Genomic DNA, 12,756 nt, shown 5'->3' with positions numbered 1-12,756 from the left:
TTCATGAACTATTATTTCCCTTAACTTGTCCCAAATTTACCTTTCTCCATATTTAAGAACTCCATTTTATTTATGACCTTAAATGCTTCAATCATAATCTTTCATTTTTTTCTCTAAGATTTTGTTTGTGTATGATGCTATATTTACTGACTTTTCTGTCTAACATCATTCCTGATATCTGATATGGTGTGTAACTTTTATTCCTACTGAGTTAGCTAGCTCATCATCACATAAATGATTCACCTGAAAAAATATATATGTATGACACTCACACCAGATTTCTTTCTACAGCCATCTTGGCTCCGTGTTCCTCTTACAAAATGCCTGGTGAAGCACCAGAAACTGTCCCAGCCACAGAGCAAGAGTTGCCCCAGCCCCAGGCCGAGACAGGGTCTGAAACAGAAGCTGACAGTGAAGAATCAGTACCAGAGCTTGAGGAACAGGATTCTATCCAGGCAACCACGCAACATGCCGGGCTGGCAGCAGCCACAGAGATCGATGAGGAACCAGTCAGTAAAGCAAAACAGAGTGGAAGTTAAAAGAAAGCACGAAAGGCTATGTCCAAACTGAGATTTCGACAAGTGACAAGGGTCATTAGAGTCACAGTCCGGAAATCTAATAATATCCTCTTTGTAATCACAAAGCCAGATGTCACCAAAGCTGAGTCTCTGGGGAAGCAGAGATTGAAGATTGCTCTCAACAGGCACAGTTACATGCTGCTAAAAAATTCAAAGTTCAGGGTGAGGCTGTTTCAAGCATACAGGAAAACACATAAACTCCAACTGTACAAGAAGAAAGTGAAGAGGAAGAGGATGATGAAACAGGTGTGGAAGTTAAAGACATAGAGTTGGTCATGTCCCAAGCAAATGTGTCCAGAGCAAAGGCTGTCTGAGCACTAAAGAACGACAGTAATGATATTGTAAATGCAGTTATGGAATTAACAATGTAACAATCTGGAAACAGGTATTTTTTCAATGTTTCAGAAAAGATTAAATGCAACCTGGTTTGAAATTTCTTCTGTTTCTATCAACAAAGTTGTGGCTTCTTGTTAGATGAATATATGTGTGTGTGTGTGTGTGTGTGTGTGTATGTACATGCATCTTAAAATATCAGAGGGAATTTTTCCAGACAGTTTAAAAATAGTACTAATGAGGGATAGAACTAAGATGGCAGAGATGAAGCAGAAAGTTATCTGAACTCTCCCCCATTCCCCTTAGATACATCTTTAAATCAAGCTTCTAAACAGATTCTACAGAGACAAATCACACAAAAAACAAAGTGAAACAATCATCTAGCATAAGATAACTTAGAAGGACTATAGAAAAGATCTGTCTCACTTGGGAAAAAGGGGAGCACAGCCCAGCACAGATGGTGTCCAGGCAAGCTAGCTTGAGGCTCTTAACTGTATCACAGTTCAGTTGCCAAGGTTGTGGGATCTTGTCTCAATATGCCACCATTGAAGCATCCAGTCCCAGCAGCGAAGGCAAATTATAAGCCCCTGTCCCCCGTTACAGTAGGACCCACTACGCTAGGCCACCCCTAGCACAATGAGTAAGCCACAAGTACCTGAAGCCCAAGCATAGAAAGCCAGTGACCAGATCCCTCTCCCACAGGTTGAGAATCTTGGGATAGTGGTCTCTATGCCCCAGGAGCACAATTCAACTTGTAAAATCATGAAATAGGCTTGAAATTGAAAAAGAAAAAGAAAAGAGACCTGACAATAGAAAGTTACTGTGATTAAAAGGAATATCAAAACATAAATGCATGAGAGGACAGTGTCAAAATGTCTATTTGGGAAACCTCAAAAGGGAATATGAGTTGGCCTCAAGTGCAATAATTCCTCTAAGAAAAGCTCAAAAAGGATTTTAAAAATCAATAGAGATAGAAGAATTGGGAAAATAAATGAGAATTATTCAGGAGAATTATGAAAAAAATTCTCAACAGATTGGAAAAGGAAGCACAAAAGTTACTGAAGAAAACAACTACTTTGAGAATGGAAGTGGCCAAATGGAAAATCAGGTACAAAAGGTACCTGAAGAAAATAATTACTGAAAAATTAGAATTGTTGTAATGGAAACTAATAATTCTACCAGAAATCAAGAAACAATTTTTAAAAAAGAAAGAAAAAATAGGAAAAAATGTGGAATATCTCATTGGAAAAACAACTGACCTGGAAAAATAGATCAATGAGTAATAATATGAAAATTACTGCACAACCTGAAAGTCAAGCTTCAAATAAGAACCTAGACAACATCTTTCAAGAAATTATCGAGGAAAATTGCCCTGATATTCTAGAAAAAGAGGGGAAAATAGAAATTGAAAGAATCAGCTCATCACCTCTTAAAGAGATCCCCAAATGAAAAGTCCCAGGAATACTGTAGACAAAAATTGAGTTTCCTGGTCAAGTAGAAATTATTGTAAAAAGCCAGAAAGAAATAATGCAAGTATTGTGGCTCCACAATCTGGACAACACAAAGTTTAGCAGCTTCTACATTAAAAGATCTGGAAGTTTCGTATATGATATACCAGAGGGCAAAGGAACAAGGATTGCAACCAAGAATCACTTACCTAGCAAAACTGAGTAAATATAATCCTTCAGGGTGAAAAAAGGACATTCAATGAAATAGAGGACTTTCAAACATTCCTGATCAAAAGATCAGAGGTGAAAAGCAAATTTGACATTCAAATACAAGAGGCAAGAAAAACATAAAAATGTAAACAACAAAGAGAAATCATAAGAGACTTAATTAAGTTAAGCTGTTTATATTAAAAGATGATTTTTGTAACTCATAAGACCTTTCCCATTATTAGGGTAGTCAGAAGGTTGGTTATAGTCCTTCCTCTTCAAAGAGGACCAAAATGACATCATCGCAATAAAGTGAAATTTCAGGGTATCTGACTGTGGCTAATCACTTCAATATGAGCTCAAGAATACTCTACCATAGTTTGGGCATACACACACACACACACACACACACACACACACACACACACACACACACACACACACTGCACAGGTGTTAGTTGAATATGATGGAATGACATTTTTTAAAGAAAGGGAGGAGAGGGATGTACTGAGAGAAAGAGAGAGTGAAGTAGAATGGGGTAAAGTATTTCACCTTAAAGAGGCAAGAAAAAGCTTTTCAGTGGTGAGAAAGAGGTGGATGGTGAGGGGGTGTGAGAAAACCTTACTTTCCTGAAAGACAAACACACACACACACACACACACGCACGCACGCACGCACGCACGCACGCACACAGTCAATTGGCTATAGAAATCTATCTTACCTTGCCGGAAAGTAAGAAGTGAAGGTTATAAGAGAAGGGTGGTTTTGGCTACTGAAGAAGCACAGATTGGAGGAGGGGGTAATTTGAAGAAAAATACTTTTGAAAAGGGACAGGATGAAAAGAGGGGGAGAATAGAATAAACACTATTTAACAATAGTGACTGTGAAAAAAAAATGAAGTAAATTTCTTTGTTAAATGCCACATTTCTCAAACATATAGAGCACTGAAACAAATTAAAAAAATAACCACCATTCCTCAATTGATAAATGATCACAATATATGAACAGTTTTCAGGTGAAGTAATCAATGCTATATATAGCCATATGAAAAAAAAATGTTCTAACTCACTATTTTTTTTAATTAGTGAAACTTCAATACAATAAGAACAGAAAAAGAAACATAGTATAAATTTAATGTTGAAATTTAAATAGAAAATAGGAAAAGAAAAAAGCTTGTCATACGCAGCAGAAGAGAGCACTGAAATATATAGAAATAAGTTTCCATTTCAATAAAGTTTATATAATAAATACTGTGTATTGTGTTCAGAACTCTGCATCCTTTCATTGTGTCCTTATAAGTTTTCTTTTGTTCTCTTGTTTGCATTTTTTACTTTGTTCTTTTTTCTTTCTTCCCCCTCTTCTAGGACTACAATTAAGCACAGATATATTTAAATGAAGATATACATATGTACATACACCTATACACATACATTCCAACTCACTAGTATTGCAGAAATGTAAATTAAAACAATTCTGAGGTACTACTCCATGCCTATTAAAATATTTAATAGGACAGAAAAGGAAAATAATAAGTGGTGGAAGGGATGGGGCAAAATGAGACACTAATGCATTGTTGGTGCAGTTGTGAACTGATTCAATTATTCTATAGAATAAGTTGGAATTATGCCCAAAGGGTTATAAAGCTATCATAGCCTTTGACCTAGTAGCACCATTACTAGGTTTGTATCTCAAAACAGTTTAAAAAAGGAAAAACGACCTATATGTACAAAAATACTTATAATAGCTTTTCTCTAGTATGAAAAGTTGAATGGTTAAACAAATTGTGGTATATGATTGGTATGGAATACTATTATGCTATGAAACATGATGAGCAGGATGCCCTCAGAAGAAGCCTGGAGACACCTTCATGACCTGACATAAAGTGAAAAGTACTGTGTCCAAAATAACAGTGATATTTTAAGATAAACAGCTCTGAGTGATGTAGCAATTCTCAGCAGTATAATGGTCCAAAACATCTCTGAGGGGGTTATGTTGAAAAAATACTATCCATCCCCAGAGCAATTATGGATGCTGTCTGAAGATCGATTGAAGCATACCGTTTTTGCTTTATCAAATTTTTCCTGACTTTTTTTTTGGGTGGGGAGGGCGGGGAGGAAAAGTGTGGCTATGTGTGTGTTTTTTTTTACCACAACATGACTATTATGGAAATGTTTTGTATAACTACACATGTATAATCTAGATTGAATTGCTTGCCTTCTCAATGGAGTACAGAGTAGGGGGGGGAGGAAGGAAGAGAATTTGGAACTTGAAGTTTTCAAAAGGAATGTTAAAAATATTTTTACATATTACTGGGGGAAATCAACTACTAAATAAAAGTAAGGAAAATAATATGATTATCTCAATAAATGTTGAAAAAGCTTTGGACAAAATACAACACCAATTCCTATTACGAACACTAGAATTTTTCTTAAAAATAATAAACAGTATCTATCTAAAACTAGCAGCAAATATTAGGTGTAATGGGGATAAGCTAGAAGTTTACCCAGTAAAATCAGGGGAGAAATAAATATGTCCATTAGTACCACTATGAGTCAGTATCGTACTAGAAATTTTAGCTTTACAAATGAGAAAAATAAGAAATTAAAGGAATTAGAACAGGCAATGAGCAAACAAAGCTATCACTCTTTGCAGATGATATGATGGTATACTTAGAGGATCCTAGAGGGAAAAAAAAAACCTGAAAAAAAGATACATAAAACAATTAATATTAGCAAAATTTCACGATAGGAAATTAACCCACATAAATTATCAGCATTTCTATATTTTTACCAACAAATCATAGCAGCAAGAGATGGAAAGAGAAATTCCATTTAAAATAACTATAGAAGATACAAAATATTTAGGAGTCTACCTGCCAAAATAAACCCTGTACCTATATGAACACAGTTACAAAACATTTTTCACATATATAAAGTGGCATCTAAACAATTTGACAAATATCAATTGCTCATGGGTAGGGCAAACTAACAAAATAAAAATGACAATTCTACCTCAATTAATTTTCTTATTCAGTGCCTTACCAATAAAACTACCAAAAGTATATTTTTAGTTCTAGGAAAAAACAATAATAAAATTCATCTGGAAGAAAAAGTGGTCTAGAGTATCAAGGGAAATAATAAAATGAAATGCAAGGGAAGGTGGCCTAGCTATGCTAGATCTAAAACGGTAATGTGTAGCAGCAATACCATTTGACCCATCAATATCACTTGCAGGTCTGTATCCCAAAGATTTCATAAAAGTGGAAAAAGACCTACATGTACAAAGTATTTATAGCAGCTCTTTTCATGGTGGCCAGAAATTGGAAATTGATGGAATGTCTATCAATTGGGAAATGGCTGAACATGTTGTAGTATATGCAAGTAATGGAATACTATTTTTCCATAAGAAATTATGAGCAAGCAGACTTAAGAAAAACCTGGAAAGACTTAGATGAATCAATGATGAGTGAAGTAAGCAGAAGCAGGAGAATACTGTACGCAGTAACAGCAGAATTGTGTGATGACTAACTTTGATAGACTAATCTCTTCTCATCAATGCAAGGTATGAGGACCCTAAAGACCCATGAAGAAAAATGCTTTCCACATCCCAAAAAAAAATATGGAATCTGAATGTGGATGAAGAATAATATTTGCTTTCTTTTATGTTTATTTGTTTTTTCTTCTTCAGGGTTATTTTCATTGGTTCTAATTGATCTTTACAACAAAACTAGTGTTAAAAATGTGTTTAATATGAATATACATGTACAGCCTATATTGGATTCCATTCTATCTCTGGGGATGGGTGAAGGGAGAGATGGAGAAGAAATTTAGAACTCAAGACCTGATGGAATGAATGTTGAAAATGTAAAATTAATTAATTAAAATAAAGATTCTGTATTGCCTTTTCTAATTGGTTTACTTTCTTTTCATCTTCTTGTTTTTCTTGGATTAGTTATGATTTTTTTTTAATCACTCTCATTTGATTTTTAAAGTCTTTCTTAAGTTCGCCTATGAATTCTTTTTCTGTAGGTGGCCATTTCATATCATTCTGTGGGGTAAAAAAATAGTTTCTTTGCTTCAGTATCCTCCTCTGAAGATAAACCTCTGTTTTCTCTATTCTCATAACAACTCTCCGTGGTTGAATTTTTTTTCCTTTGCCTCTACATTTTTTTTTCAATTTGGAGTAACTCAGTTTTTATAATCACCTGTAGGCCCAGGGTATGGGCCTTCGATCTTCTTTCCATTCTCTCTTCTGGGTTAAAACTGACCAATATCTCCAGCCTCCTGTAAATTTCCACAGCCTGCTCCACTGCTTCTGCACTCACTGAACTTGTGCTGGCTCCTTTTCACCCCAGACAATGTCTCTGCAGTTCTGTCTGTTGTTTCTTTGTCACAAAGGTTTCCTCAGTCTTCCCTGGCTCAGATGCCCAAAACTCCTCACTGTCCTAGGGGTAAAAGTTCCCTACCCAGGCAGCCTCCCAAGCAGCTAAGGTAAGAGTTCTCCACTTGTTTTTTAAGCAGGCCTAGAACCTAGTCTGGAGGTAGTTATTTTTCATCTGAAAATTTCCTATTCATAACCTTTGATCATTTATCAATTGGAGAGTGGCTTGATTTCTAATAAATTTGACATAATTCTCTATATATTTTAGAAATGAGGTCATTGCCAAAGACACTGGTTGCAAAAATTGTTTTCCAGTTTTCTGCTTCCCTTATAATCTTCATTGTATTAATTTTATTTGTGCAAAAATTTTCAATTTAGTGTAATCAAAATTTTTCACTTTCTGTTTTAGATTGTTCTCTGTCTCTTATTTGGACATAAATTCTTCTTCATATATCTGACAGACAAGATATTCCTTACTCTGCTACTTTCTTTATAGTATCAGCTTTATATCTAAATCTTGTACTCATTTTGACTTTGTGTGTTGGCCCATGCCTAATTTCTGCCATGCTATTTTTAGCTTTCTTAGGAGTTTTTGTCAAACAGTGAGTTCTTAACCAGGAATGTGAAGTCTTTAGGTTTATCAAATAGTAGATTACTAGAGTCATTGATTATTTTGACTTGTGCACCTAACCTATATCACTGTATTCATTAGCCAGCAACAAGTAGTTTTGTGATTGATGCTTATTAATACAGTTTGAGTTCTGGTAAATCATTTCTTTTCATTAACTCCCTTGATGTTCTGGACCTGCAATTCCAGATGAATTTTGTTACTATTTTTTCTAGCCCTATAAAATAATTTTTGGTAGCTTTATTTAATATTGTTATTTTTATTATATTAGCTCAGACGATCCATGAGCAACTCATATTTTTCCAATTATTTAAATGATCCACAACCTTAAAGAAGAAAATCCCTTGAAAATCAGAACTGGGGAAGGGGAAACTAAGGAAATTATAAGAGATCAAGATAAAATAAAGCTAAATAAAAAGAATGAAAATATAGAAGAGAATGTGAAACATCTCATAGGAAAAAGAAATGATTTGGAGAAAAGATAAAGAAGGGAATAATTGGACTACCTGAAAGCTATGATTAAAAAAGCATCTTGATGTAATTATGCAAGAAATAATTAAAGGAAATTGTCCTTAAGCATTAGAACAGGAGGGGAAAGTAGAGATAGAAAAAAAAAACCTATCACTTGCCATCTGAAAGAGATCCTATGAATAAAATCCATAGGAATATTATAATAAAATTCCAAAAACCTTGGTTCTAGGATATGATATTATGAGAAACAAGAAAAAATAACTACTTTGTTGCCACAATTAGAATCATACAAGACCTAGCAGTGATGACAGTAAAAGACTGCGGGTCTTGGAACACTACAGATTGAAGATCCAAAGACCTGGGTTTCTGGACAAAAACAGCATACCCAGCAAAACTAATCATAATCATGAAATGAAAAAAATAATGGACATTTAATGAAATATCAGACTCTCAGGACTTTGTTTAAAAAAACAACCAAATTTAATAGAAGATTTCACATACAAAACCCAAGAAAAATATAAGGTACATACTAAACGCTAATTACAATGTGCTGAATAAGAACAAATTGCTTAACTTTTATGTAGATAAAATGTAAAACTCACGTTTAAAATTGTTATTAGTATTTTGAGTTATTAGTATTTAGTGATGTATGTATTCCATATGTCCATATGTTTTGTAAGAAAGATTGGGGTAGACTTGAGTATTACATGACTTTAAAAAGAAAAACTGTTTAGGAGCAGCTAAAAACAGTAACTACTTTATATAAATGATGTGCAATAAAACGAATTGACATAGAGAAATTAGATAGGAGAAGTTAATTCTGTAAACTTAATTACTTCATGAATCAATTCTAGAGGGAACAATCCATACATTTTTAAGATTATAATAATTTTATAAATTCAAAAAGAAATAAAATGCTAAGTGGATAGGGAGGAGGGAGAGAATAAAGAAGGGATCTCTAGAGGGGAGAGTGAAGGAATAGGTTTAAGGAGATGTATAATAGAGTGTTTGGATTTAAGGGAACAGTAGTATAAGGAAGGGATCCTTGGAGGGGGGCCAGGTTAATAAATAAGAAGGCAGGGCATAGGGTAGTAGTGAAGTCAAGGAGTTAGGAGGGATACTAAATAAGTAATAGAAACAGACATAAAAACAAAGATCAGAATTAAAATTTGCTAGAGAAAGTATATTTCTGTACTGTGTACCTATGTGTATATATATGTATGTGTATATAGGGCTTATGGAAAAATTACGTCAAAATTTGTTTGCCTGGATAAGTTCATTAGCATTGTACATCAGTTTTATGATGGCATTCTTGCACAAGTTTTGGGCAATGCACAATGCTCTCATGCTGTCCTAATCACCAGTGGAGTGAAAGAAAGTTGTTTGCTTGTTCCCATGCTGTTTCCAAGAATATTGTCAAACGCCTTCAATGTATACAAAGACAACATTAAGGTCATCTACTGCACTTATAGTACGTTCTTCAACTTGAAAAGGCTACAAGTCAAGTCCAAAGAAGAGGGAGTGTTGGTGCATGATTTTCTGTTTGGAGATCCTTGTGCACTCAGTGCATACTCTGAAGCTGAGATGCAACAGAGTATGGATCTATTCTCTGCTCTTTGTGCTAATTTTGGCGTAACAATTCACTGCACAAAAATATGTGCTCCATCAGCTACCACAAAACCATCAATAAGTAGAACCATAAGTTATCATAAATGGAGTTTTGAATGCTGTGGTTAAGTTCACTTACCTTGATAGCATACTTTTCAGGGATACACGTATTGATAACGGTATTGACAAACAGATTGCTTGAACTAGTTCGGTGTCTTGGAGGCTCCTGAAGGAAAGTGTGGCAGAGAAGAGGTATTAGACTGACTACCAAACTTAAGTTCCACGGAGCTGTAGTGTTGACTTCATTGCACGTCTATAAAATCCGAACAGTATTTCAATGTTATGCCAGGAAACTGAATATCTTCTATTGGAATTGTCTTAGAAAGATTATGAAGCTCAACCAGCAGGATAAGACACTAGATAATGATATTCTTTCTTGAACTAAACTACCAAATATTCAAACTTTACTGGAAAGAGCACAACTCTGATAGGCTTGTCATGTTGTTCAAATGCAAAACATATGCCTGCCAAAAAGATTATTTTATGGAGAACTTACAAAAGGTAGATGATCACGTGGTGGACAGAAAAAGGCATACAAGGATATTCTAAAGGTCTAAGAAGAACTGATTGTGTGACATGGGAGAAACTGACACAGGATCACACAGCGTGGCTTGCCCTCATCAGAAAATATCCTGTGCTCCTGAGCAAAACAGAATTGAAGTGCCTCAAATTTAGCAAATTCACCAAAAGTATTTGGATGGACTATCTGTGCCTGACTTTTCATAGAACATTCTGAGCTTATATTAGTCTTATCAGATACACTGTAATTTGACTCAAGCATAATTATTTCATTTTAATTCTCCTCAAGAGCAAAGGATAGCAACCAATTGTACTGATAATACATTTTTGCTTGTTGTTAATATAATTTTGCTTGTTAATGGGGGAGTTCTACCCCACCCATTAATGGGCCAGTCCATTAAAGGGAGTTTGATTGGGGAAGATTTGTAAGAAGGCCCAAACCTTTTGTTAATTTTCTAATGAGGTACTATTTCTCAGTGGTTGTAATGCCTTCTGGCTCTAAAAGGTGTATAAAGGCTCTGAGATGAAGTTTCACTTTGGGGCTTATTGATTGGAAGTATTTGATTGGTCAGATGAGACTCTGGGTAGCTGCTAAGGAGGCCCCTGGCTTTCAAAACCCAGATGTTGGTGCTTCTCTCTCTGGTAACTATGTATGCATATAACGGTTAGATAGTTGGATATCTCTGTTGACTCATGATGTATGAATTCCAAATGTCAGACAGTTGGAATCCATGTCTGTTGATCTTGATTTCTCTGTATTTCCTTTGAAGTTCAGTGCGCTGACTTTTCTCCCTGAACTAAGTGAATGATACAGGTGTTTGATTAAAGTGATTGTTGGCTCCTTGAAAGTTGTCTTTCCTTTTAGAAATGCAGATCTAAGAACTTCTGATAACAGGCTCTCTTGAGTATGTTGGGGTGCTTTCTGTTGCACCAACCAACCAATCAACTAACCAAGCAGCCATGTTTATGAAAATTTATATATATATATATATATATATATATTCTTAGCTAATTGTAGCCTTTGCGGAGGGAAGGGGTTGGAAGAAGGGGGAAAAGAAAAAAGTGCATGTGCACATCAGAGAACAAAAGAAAATTAACAAGGAAACAAAGAAAAGGTTGACAGCTCTAAACATAATGCCTAGTACTTTTTATATAGACTTTCTTGAAAAGGACATTAACTCTCATGTATTTTGAATTCTCTCTTACATGCTCTTGTGCACATGACATGCTTTTATTTAAGTTTTGGATATATTAAATTGTAGAATGACTTTACAAGTTCTGGCATATGAATGTAATGGAATACTGTTGTTCTATAAAAAGGATGAGCAGGCAAACATGAATCTATGCTAAATGAAGTGAGCAGAACCTGGAGAATATTGTACCAACAACAGCAACACTGTACAATGGTCAGGTATGATAGACACAGCTCTTCTCAGCAACACAATGATTGAAGACAATCACAAAGGAATTGTGATGGAAAATCACTAACCACATCCAGAGAAAGAACTACAGAATCTGATTGCAAACTGAAACATATTATTTTCTCTTTTTTTCTTTTTTCATATTTTTTCCCTTCTCATTTGCTTTCCATTTTGTCCTGATTCTCCTTTCATAACATGAATGATAAGAAAATGTGTGTAATATGATTATGTATATATATATATATATATATGTATGTATATACATATATAATCTATACCAGATTGCTCCCTTTTTGGGGGAAGGGAGAAGAAATTGAGGGAGGCGGAAAATTTGGAACTCAAAATTTTACAAATATGAGGGATGGAAGCTACATGTAATTGGAAAAAATATTATGAAGGGGTAAAAGTCAAAAGCACAGATCCTTCTACAACTCCATTATCAATATATTCCACTAGTGAATTTTGTTCTTGGACTCATGCCCTTTGTTTCTTGTTCTTTCCTTCTAATATTACATCCAATTTACTAGGTATATATTTTTATATAGTTTCTCACTAACTGCTTTTATATAGTTATTTGGGGTGTCTCATATTATAATCCAAGTTCCTTCAAAGCAGGAACTGCTTTTGCCATTCTTTGTTTCTATTATGATTAGGACCTTTCCTGACACATAATAAGTAGTTAATAAAGGTTTTTTGACATGATCTGACTTAATTGAGTTCCTTAATTATGAATGTTCTTCCCTATCTTCACAGTGACTTTTGAAAGTGTAGGCATCCAGAAAAACTAGCTATCAGTTAGGGACAATTCTATAGAGAAGCAGCATGGTATTCTGAGATAAACTTTGCATTTATGATCAGAGGAATGGAGTTCAAATTGTTATTTTGCTTCTTATTCTCAGTGTGTCTGAGGATGTCATTAAGCTTCTCTGGGCCTCATTATCCTTATTTTTAAAATAAGAATTTTGGATTAGACTAAAATAGTTCTAGGCCCTAGTTCTATAATTGTTCCATTTAATAATTACTTATTAAAACACCTAATGTATGAAGGGAACTACACAAAGTTCATCATGCAAAGAAACACCAGACCATTTATGAGCATAGC

At 34.7% G+C, this 12,756-nt stretch overlaps 1 pseudogene; it reads left to right on the top strand.

The window, feature by feature from the left end:
- Window positions 1-320: 320 nt before the first annotated feature.
- On the top strand, window positions 321-953 carry LOC140498555 (nascent polypeptide-associated complex subunit alpha pseudogene; annotated as a pseudogene).
- Window positions 954-12,756: the final 11,803 nt, after the last annotated feature.

Source organism: Notamacropus eugenii, chromosome 4 (genome assembly GCF_028372415.1).
Source record: "Notamacropus eugenii isolate mMacEug1 chromosome 4, mMacEug1.pri_v2, whole genome shotgun sequence".
In the NCBI taxonomy this organism is placed as follows: domain Eukaryota; kingdom Metazoa; phylum Chordata; class Mammalia; order Diprotodontia; family Macropodidae; genus Notamacropus; species Notamacropus eugenii.
The sequence above is the reverse complement of the archived record's forward strand: the minus strand, read 5'-3'. Positions and strand labels throughout refer to the sequence as shown.